The following is a 10,848-nucleotide window of genomic DNA, read 5'->3' as shown; positions in this document are numbered from 1 at the left end:
AGTCGAATGTTAGTACAGATGCTCTGGTGATAGCCATGGACTGTAATATGTCTATAACTAATGTGTATTTTTCTGGAATAATGAAGATTTCAAAGTACTTTTACTCCCGTCTCCGCCCATAACGATACATTATTAGCTGTGAAAGATATACACACTGTATGTAAAGTAGATTTACATGTAATTTTGCAATTGTATGGCAATCACGAAATAGGGATGAATTGTTATGTAATTTAGGTAAAAGACCAAAGAACTCTTTTATATAATTTTATTATGATTTTTGAAATCATTGTTTTGTATCTGTTGCAGAAAAAATGTTTCGTTAAAAAGATTATCTTTATTAAAATGAATATTTGACATGAAATCAAATGATAATTTTGACTTTTTTAATTCAGTTTTCTTAAATTGTATCCTATTTTTTGCATATAAAAACAATTCAAAAATGTGTTGTACATTGATACATGATATAACATGATTGTTATGTTCTGATGTGATTGATAATAGTATGAAGTTTTTTCATGCCAATTATCACATAATAATAAAGGTACTAATTTCATTTTTATATTAGTTGTTAAGCTCCAACCATACATATTACATGCACATCTTTTCTATGAGGATTTTAAACGCCCATAATATAATGCACAATTAAATAAGGGGATAAAAATGCAATGAGAATAATTTTATGCGGAATTTATTCTTCAATTATAATTGCAGAATTTTGTATATTTCTCTTTTACATAAGATGAGTATTTTTCTTATTAATATGTATTATTTATTGCTAATACATACTGTTGATGTTTTATTTATGTAAATATATAATATTAAATAATTATATATTCTTTGAAAAAAGATTATATGTAAAAATGCTGTGCATTTATATATGTATATATATTTGCTAATTAATTGAGATATTAACTAGAATAAATACATACTACATGATTACTACAAAATCACTCGTGTTTTTTTAAAATACGAATACTTAAGTTATATCTTTAAAAAAAATTTTTTTTGTGATTACATAATTTTAGTTAATACTAGTTAATTACAACTCAAAATTATGTAATTTGATAATTAAAAATGCAAACTAATGTAGTAATACCAAGTGTTACTTTTATAATAATTTTATTTTTTGGAAATTTAATTTGCACGTTAATAACTTTTTTAATTTTATTTGTAGATGTGATGCGCGCCTTCGTTTTTTGCTCTTGACATAAATGCCTTTATCTCTGCAATGTACTGTCGAAAAACTTTGTGACACACGAGGTTTATTAAAATTCTCTTATTTTTCTTCCTCGCCTTTTACGTATTCTACATTGGAGAGTGCTACAAAAATCGAGGAAATATATTCGGCTCTTGCCTCTGCTAAATTTCTTAGATTGAAAAACTGCAAGGAGTATCTCGAGAGTACATCGCGTGGATATATAGTGAAGATGTAAATTTTCACCTTCAATCTCCCCGAGATGCTCCGCCACCCCCAATAACGCACACCGGGATATTTATCTAGGCAACCCAGAAGAAGACGAAGAAGAAGCGAGAGAGCGTAATAACGCCCCCGTCCTCCCCACCGTCACTCATCACCAGCGAGCGGTTTACACAAAAGGGGCCCCACCGACCGCTCGACCAATAAGGGAACTTTCCATAATGCAAAACTTTGTCGAGGCCGGCTTAATTTTCCGGCGCCGTATATACAGAAAGTGCCTATTGATCGCGGCAAGTTCTTCCCCGCGAGATATGACGTAACTACATCACACAGGCGGACAGCAAGATAAATGTCTTTCGATGTCGGCGACGAAGAAAATTATGTCACACAGGCGGCGCGGCGCCTGTTGGATCTCAATCGTGCCACCCCCCTTCCCATATGTATGCTCTTCCCGCTTCTCCTCGGATAGTCACATAGCATACGGCAAATTGCGCAAAAAGCTCGGAAGCATTTTAAGCAAGATCGAAGCAAGACCGCTTCAATACTTAACGATTTGGATACGTGACCGTTCGCTCGTTACACTATTTCGTCACGGGTGAAATCGGCGATTGATGAGTATTTAATGATACACTTGGATTTGTACGTGGAATCATTGAAACTTTTTTTTCCGACAAAGTGGGACACGTTGTATTACGAAAACTCTCTTCGTCGTGTAACGATTACGCTAACTCTCCCGGGAGTTAGCTGACGAGAGAAAAAATGCCTCCTCTAAGAACGTATCCGCGATAAAGTCCTTTTCTCGGGAGCGTGCGGTGTATTTGAAAATCCATACCGCGAGGTTTCGATCAATATTGAAAATTAATATTTTATACACCTATACAGCGAGAAGGACTTTACCTCTTTTCTCCGCCTGTCATCAAAATAGCTCGTTAACACAATGTCAGCTGTGTACGCGCTCCTGTGGCGAGGATAAAATGCGATCAGCGATATTTAGTTCGTGGTTTTCCCGGAAAATCTAAAGTCCAAATAACGCAAATATCTCCTTTAAACTCATATCTATCAGAATGTAATTAAGTCAAACTTTTTTTTTTTTTTTAATTGATATATTTATATTATAAAGTGTCTTTTCTAAATAATTTTCTGAAAACAAATTAAAAGGAAGTCAACAACAATTCTTTGTATGATCGAAGGTTTCTTCTTTATATAAAAAAGTAGCAAATTTTATATAAATTACTACTGAATTAATTATATTCCAATGTATATATATTTTTTCACTAGAATTTGTCTCTTCTAATCAAGTTGATTATACCAAAAAAAAGTAATTACAGATTTTTAATTACAAAAAATGTAATAAATAGAACGTGATATTTGTAAAACGCGAAATATATTGGTATCTACATATAATGGAGCGAACTACGAAATATGTTATACATGATGATCAAATAGCGCACCGCGTTGCAAGAAAAAAAGTGGCATTACTCTGCAGAATTGATCGCGCGTTCGTTCTTTTGACACGATCGAGATAGAATTGCATACGGGTAAGCAAGTACATAAGGGGCTAAAAAAAGTTTTTTTTTTGTACTACGAGCATGGTTACATAAATATTTTGCTGATGAAAGAGTGTTAGCATAGCAAGATACAAGAAACTTTGGTAGCTGCTTCAGTATGCAACAGTTTTATCGGTACACTTGATAAAATAATCTACTAAAAAAATTACTACATAGTAATAATAAATTATTGAGAAAAATTGACAAGTAGATAAATGCATTATACAATTAATGTGCTATTTAACTCGTCAGTTCTCTGCACGAAAAAAAAAGAATTTATAGAGGAATTATATTGAGCGGAAAAAAAAAATATGTATTATATATATGTATATATGACGAATAAAGTACCTGTCTAGACTTTCAGGTCTTTTTCTACAAGGATGATGTCATCTTCACCTTTCGTATACGATATCAGTATCGAAATTGCTATTTGCAGACAGATCTCCGTGAGAAGCATGAATTTATCGTATCGCAGAATATAAATCGGCAGCTGGATTGACACTGTGGAGTGAGAGCGCAAGAAAGTGCACTTGCGTTTCTCTGGGTTTTTACCAAGAAAACGAGTCGAATAAAAAGTATCGTTTCGTAAAGGCTATTCGTGCTACTTTAATGGATTATAATGATCCGTTAATATAAGAAAAGAAATTTTATAAGAGCGTCGGAGATAGCGGAAAAAAGAATCGGGAACAATTACAATAAAAGTGTGCGTTAAATTTTATCATTATTCCGAAAAAATCCTGCTCGTGAATATAAAACTTGGACAAAGTTTATCTTCAAATTCCAATTTAGAAGAAAAGTAGTTTTGCATAAATTGATGAAGTAATCATTATTAGACAGATAGAAAGTACGGATAGTACGCGGAGTGAATGGGGAATAGATTACGGAATAGATGAATCCTATTTTAAGTTAAAAAGTCTCCTAATTTTTTCTCTCTCTCTCTCACACACACACACACACACATACACGTACACTTACATTCAACTTATAAGGACCGCTTGAACTAACGTCGATAATCTCTAATCCAGTTTTCCTTCTTCGTCTATATCATAGGCAGGATCATAGTTTATAGAAAGGGATAGCGAAATTGTTAAGTCGGGTTGTGAACTAATTCCTACTGTTGGTGTGCTATTCGGTTTAACTCCCATACTCGCTGGGGAATAGTTAGTGTTACCTAATAATCGTATTTCCTTTGAGACGCGGGTTTTCAAACTTGCTCCAATTCCTCCTTCAAATCCAATTTCCCCGCCTTTACATAACTATATTCTCTTTATAATTTAATAGATGGGAAGATATGCGTGTGACGTAGATTATGCGTGTGTGTGCATCATATTTCAATTCTGAAATAAGTGCTATCGATGTTATCGGTACCTAAATAAAACCAATGTTGTACTTCGTATCGTAATACATTATTAGTTTGAAATAATAAAAACAAATTTTTCGCAATAATGAATTAATGACACAATATCAAAATATATTTATATATGCATTATAATGCATTATGTACATCGCATAAAATGATATATTGAATAAAAAAAAAAAAAAAAAACTAAAGTTTAAATCAAGAAAATATTTTTATATTTTATATTCGATACTAAATGTCAAATCTAGATAATGTCACAAGTTTATAACATCCACATAATGATCATTTTCGAAATGTCATCGAAACAATGAAATCAAAGAAAGGAGTATCCTATTTCTCATCAATACTTAATGTCAGAATACTTAAAATTTTCTAATAGTGTTGAAAGGGAGAGAGAGAGAGAGGAGAGAGAAAATTATAGCCAATCTACATATACACACTAAAATTGCAGAACATGACACGCGCGAAAGAGGATATGGAAGTGGAAGGATGCGGAGTAATGGAAAGAGGATGGTGGGGAAGAGGAGGAAAGAGGTGCCACCACAACCGAACCGAGGGGTGGAAAGAGAGGCTAAAAGAGAGTCTCGCGCCGTGGGACGGCAGAGGGTGCGGATGTACCGCGGGGGCAGGCAGAATAGGGATGCTGCGAGTGAGCACAGAGAGAGGTGTTTCAGTCGCGCGACGGCTCTCGCCCCGGCCAGTCGATACAGCTGATCGTTACGTCAGTGGGAAATAGCCGTAACACGAGAGGCGCTTCTGCCGCGCAATTTTTATTCCCGCGGCCTCAACTCTAATAGCGTCCGTTCTCGCGCTCTCTCTCTCCCCCTCTCCTGTCTTTCTTTTTTTTTCTCTCGAGTACAAGCAAGGTCAAATAGTCCCGCGCGTCAACCACCTGTGTCGTGTCGTCGCAATCGTCATCGTTATCGCATCCTCGGATATAGACGGCGAGATGCGGACGCGTACGTATCGCGAACGGATGGCGCGCGACTCGTAAACGCGCGCATTTCCGGACGCGGCCGTTCCGCGCGGAAAAACGCGGCCGCGTAAGCTCGTCGCGAGAAGTAATTCCGGAGTCAAGGTCGTCCAGTGTAGCCTCTGTTTTCTTCCCGTCGCTCTCCCTTCCCGCGACCTCTCGAGGGCGTTGGAAATTCGACGAGTCTGCGGATCGTCGAGGGGATACGAAGGGGGACATCTTCTCGATGGAGGTAAGATTATTATTTTCTGCGCGCGTTATACTGGAAAAAAAAAGTCGCGCGCGCGAAGGTTTGTCTCTCTCGTGTTTTTTTTTTCTTCTCTGTTTTTCTTTCTTTTTTTTTTTCGCTTACCGCGAAGCGTGTTGATTTGAATGCAACAGGAAGATGGATCTCGAACGAGAAACAGAGAGATTCTCCCGCGGCAATTTGCCTGACAAATGCCGTTTTTTTGTTACGCGACGATTCGGCATTCTAGTTTCGATCGAAATTATCAAGTTTGAGAAAATACCGTAAATTCGCGCGCTGACCGTTAATGCGAGTTTACATTAAGGTAAGAATTGAATGCATCTGCTTTTGATCTCGACAAAATGCCGCAATCTAATTAATATTTGTATGTATGCATGTATATACAATATGTACATACAATATTATATATTATATATTATGTTCAATACGCTCGTGTTAATATTATATATTATGCTCAATACTCTCGTAATTTATTGCACTTTAGTTTAATACGCGCGAGATAATTATTAATCTATTGTATAGATTATATGATATTTTCAACTTGACGCATTCTTAAAATTTTACATGTTATTGGGGGTAGGTACTTTCCCGGCAATACACGGAAATTTAAATTGCTCGATAATAATAATAATATTGAAAACCGATGTATAACGGATCATACGCGATGTATATGGAAGAGAGAAAATGTCAAAAGTTCCTTTCTTCCTCTCTTTCTATTACAACAACATCGCTTCGTGATAATAATATTTTTAAGAAATGAAAATGTTATCTCGCTGTCTTGAACAACCTTGTCAGAGCAAACTTTAATTTGTTCAATTATGACTTGCAATCAACAATATATGTTAATTGTTTTTTTTTTTATTTATAACACAAGCGAGATAATTATTAATCGCAATAATTTCACTCGCTTTTTTATAATTGATTATTTCATAGCAAGAAAACTGTATCACGAAATATTTGTTCAATTCTTTTTTATGTCAATCTTATTAACGAAATCAATGTCATTCGTCCCGAAAAGAGTGTTAGGTAATCGTGTTTACGATTCGCACTCAGCTTTGCGATTAGCGAGTGTGTGTGTATTTGATGACTTTCTGATTGATGTGCCCAATTTAGGCAGCTTGTGAAATTTTAATTGAGATATGCGTGAGACCAATTATTTTTGTGGAAAATATTTCTTTTTTTTTTTTTATGAATACTAACTAATATTGGCTCATAAAATGTCGATTCATCACACATGTGTCATTTAAAGCAAACATGTGTCTCGCGCTGAGCTCGTATTCCAACATAAAATAATTAATATATGAAGGACACTTATTTTAATGATGGCATAAAATTTCATTTTTGTCTCTGAGTTCAAAAACAATAGTTTTCCATTTATTAATTAACCTTTATTCAACTATCATATTCACTTACATTTTTAAAGCATTAATTTTTTTTATTATAATTTATTAATTAATGATGTGTACGAAGGATAGATATATTATTGCAGCTATTTATCAATTTATAACTCACAGCGTAAAATATCTCACAAATCAATACTTTTATCAAACATTCCCTCGACAGTTAATATGAAATTTTATGGTTCGGGATTATATCAAAATATTATTCTAATAAATTTTCAATGTCGGGTGATACATACATATATCATGGAACACACAATTTTCGAATAGATTTCTCGCACAGCTTTCTCTCAAAAACACGCGTGTTGTATTTCTCTCAAAAAACATTGAGATGTTGCGATGTATGTACGTAGTAATTGCTTTCGTGTGCGCTCGATCTTTTTTCCATCGGCCAAGCAATTGATCAACGTAATCTCGCTCGTATCTCGTGCGAAAGGCAAAAAAAAGGGAGAGAGACGATGAGGTATCGTACGTATATCGCTACGGGGATTCTCTTCTAGGAAAATGTCTGACGCGCTTTCACGACGATTTGTGTGCATAATCAATTTGCACGTACGGATTGGCGAGAGCTCGATAAAGCGCGACGACGTTTGATCGCATATGTAGGTAGGTAGGTAGGTAGATGGAGAACTAGTTGAAAAGCCCCGCACACAAATGCCGGCGTAGGCGAAACCTCACCCAAGTGTACCTACCAACCCTATACCTACTCGACGCGTACAAAGCGTACGGCTTGCGTGCTTGCATTGCGTACTCGGCGCGTCGCGAGCGCGCGTGTATAGCAAATGCCTCAAAGCCATCCGCGCCGCGCGCGAGTAGGTGTGCCCAAACAGACAAATACATTTTCATGGAATGCAAAATATGGAGCGGCGGTTACTGCCGCATGAATTAGTGAACACACAGTCTCCATCTCCATGCGCATATTTCACCGGGCTGATAGCGAAATTCCTTCCTCGCCGTCTGACAACCATAATTCATAGTTCACGCGGTTAAATGTAACCTTTGCCCATTCAATCCGCCTACTGTTCGCGAAATCACTCAATCAGCGTAATATTGAAACGTTTCATTTGAAAATACGTACTAGTATTATGTATTTCAATCTAATTGGATTTGAATTTGAGCATTTCAGCGTTATATGAAAGAAAATTGGAGATTTTATTAAAATTTTTTATTAATTTTAATTGAGACATTAATTTAAATTTGTTAAATAATGATAAACGATAAGTTTCAATTTTATAAAATATGTACAGTCGTACGAGATGCATTTTCTTTAAAAATTTTTATTTTTATGAAAAATTAATTTTAATAAATTCGAAAGATGAGAGAAACTTTTTTTTGTTCTCTCTCTCTCTCTCTCTCTCTCTCTCTCTCTCTCTCTCTCTCTCAGTTCATTTTGAACCAAATACTAAGGCCAGTTAATCTGTGAAACAAGTTTACTCACAATTTATTATTTACAAAGTAAATCTTTTATTGTTCATAAAATCTTTATAAAAATAAATTTCTCGATATTGTAAGAGAAAACTCACAATCAGATCTTGTACGATTTCACTCTCGGAGTATTTGGTTGTTATATTTATCTATCAGTGGAACGGTGGAGAATCGTTTTCTTGTCGTCTCATGTATGTGATTTGTAGCGGTTTTTCTGCAAACACGTGTGTATTCGATTACAAATACTGATAATACATGTTTTATCCGATAAAATCAATTTATCGTGATTATATTACACAGAGCCGGGATTAGTAGATCTCCGTCTTGCATCCGCATTTGCTTAAAATCTCTATTACTTTTTTCTTTCGCATTTAAGGCCACTAGTTTTTATATTGGCAACATATAAATTAAAATATCGAATATTTTTGATATTTAAGAATAAAATGGTATTTTTATAAACATATACATATAGAATTTTTTAAGAAATCGTAAGATGTAGTTCGATTATTTATAAATTAAAAGAGATATAAATTTTTTAATTTTATAATATAATATTAAAGAAACAGTACTATACTGTTTGTTACTATTATTGCTATTTATTACATTGCAAAATAAGAATTATTTTTTAACTTATGAAAACTAATCAATTATTTGAGTTAAATACAAAGACATGTTTGAAAAACAATATTGTCTTTCTCTCAAAATATAAAAATATTTTATTTAAATACAAGTATGTTTAAAAAAATATGATTCATTATAATTGAAATATATTCGAAAAAATGCACACGTGTCTATATATTTATATTGAATATTATATGATTTTTACGTGGCAATATATTTACCGTACCATAAAATATTAGCATAACGCGAAATGATAAAATTTACACCGTTCCATTATGAGGCTGTAATAAAAAACGATAATCTTCTCGTTATTAATCTCTCGGAGATCGAGATGAAAGAGAGATAAAGATAGGGAGAAAAGGGCCTACTATAAAATTACGTTAAAATTATTACCTCCACGGTATGATATAATTAATATGTCAGCCGAATAAAATGCACGTACTACGAAAGTATAATCCGTCATATATAATTAAATACTCGAGAAAGAGAGAAATACTTTTCAAAAACATAAGCGAGAGCAACATATTTTTTTTTTCTTTTTTTTTAAATGTACGCTACAAACTACGAATTTTAATGACTGGTTTCATGATTTTACATATCTCACTGATAAATGCGCGCGCGTAACATCGGCCGCAAGAATTTCCACGACTTTATAGCTCGTATATTTTATTATCTGTAATTTTTCTCGTGTCACACGCGCGACTGTTAAATGGTTGACCGAGTTTTATGTTTCGAGCAACAGACTCCGTGAACATAATCAAAGGTAAAATAACACGGGATCGAAATCAACTAGACTGGAAATCTGTTATTGTTGCAGCAAGATAATTTTCGATTCTCTCTCTCTCTCTCTCTCGTTTCAAAACATAATAGTTGTTTTTATTGAAAAAAAATTATATTCTCGATCATGAATGGTATTCGTTTCATCATATGTTAAGGGGACATGTTCATTACGTTAATTACGAGAGGATATCATAAACAAAAAAGAAAAAAACAAACAAGACCATCGAGACAATTAACACGAGAACATCTTATTCTCATGTTATATCGAATCTTGGCGCATTGATTTCCATGAATGTACCAATTTTATGGTTGCAATGTATCGTTGGTTCGCTCAATAAATACTGTAAACCCGCGGCAGAGTCTTGCGGTTCACCGAATCGATTCATTAAGGGATAATCCGACGACGGACTGTGCTTAATCGACTGTGCTTAAACAATGCACCTTCTCCGCGCTCTGCTATCGTGCTATAAATAAACAAGCACTTTCTCGCCGAAATTTTCCCCTAAATCCGTTACCATTTTCACGCGGAACGGCGCATTTAGGCCGATGAAATACATAATCTCTGTATATGTCTGTGTCTCCTTTGCATATTTAACGCCAAATATGGTTGCCCGATTCTCTAAACCTTCGTTTACATTCGGCAGAATACCACGTAACCGTGTTCGGTATTAAATTCGGGATAGCAATACGAGCTGAACACCTCATGCATACCATCTATATACCGTGTGTGCTATTTCTCCTCTATGTAATGTCTGTGTAATATCTCTTTCTTATAACGTAGCGGAGAACAATGTTTTATGCACCCATTAAATATATGTGATGATGCTGTCAATCAATACAAAGTGCCTAATAATTGATGCTAAATATTTTTAAATTTTCCTCGTTTCGCTAAAACGATGCAAATGGAAAACGTCCTTTCCTTAATTAAAAAAGTACGAATTGTATAAACACTTTTGTATAATACTTCTGCATTTTTGAAAATTTTGATAAGGACAATCATATTAAAGTTGCATGCAATTAGGCACGCATTATGAATGTATCTCTGTGCGTGATAATAAGTGCGCAAGGAAATTAGAGA

At 34.5% G+C, this 10,848-nt stretch overlaps 1 protein-coding gene across 1 annotated transcript in view; it reads left to right on the top strand.

Annotated features, from left to right (window-relative positions):
* Positions 1 to 5,007: 5,007 nt before the first annotated feature.
* LOC126855714 (monocarboxylate transporter 4-like) overlaps positions 5,008 to 10,848 on the top strand; it is a 68,252-nt gene continuing 62,411 nt past the window's right edge. Inside the window, exon 1 of the mRNA XM_050603582.1 lies at positions 5,008 to 5,529. The gene's annotated coding sequence lies outside the window, so the exon portion shown is untranslated. The remainder of the gene's footprint in view (positions 5,530 to 10,848) is intronic.

The sequence above is a fragment of the Cataglyphis hispanica genome, chromosome 2 (genome assembly GCF_021464435.1).
Source record: "Cataglyphis hispanica isolate Lineage 1 chromosome 2, ULB_Chis1_1.0, whole genome shotgun sequence".
Taxonomy (NCBI): Eukaryota; Metazoa; Arthropoda; class Insecta; order Hymenoptera; family Formicidae; genus Cataglyphis; species Cataglyphis hispanica.
The sequence above is the reverse complement of the archived record's forward strand: the minus strand, read 5'-3'. Positions and strand labels throughout refer to the sequence as shown.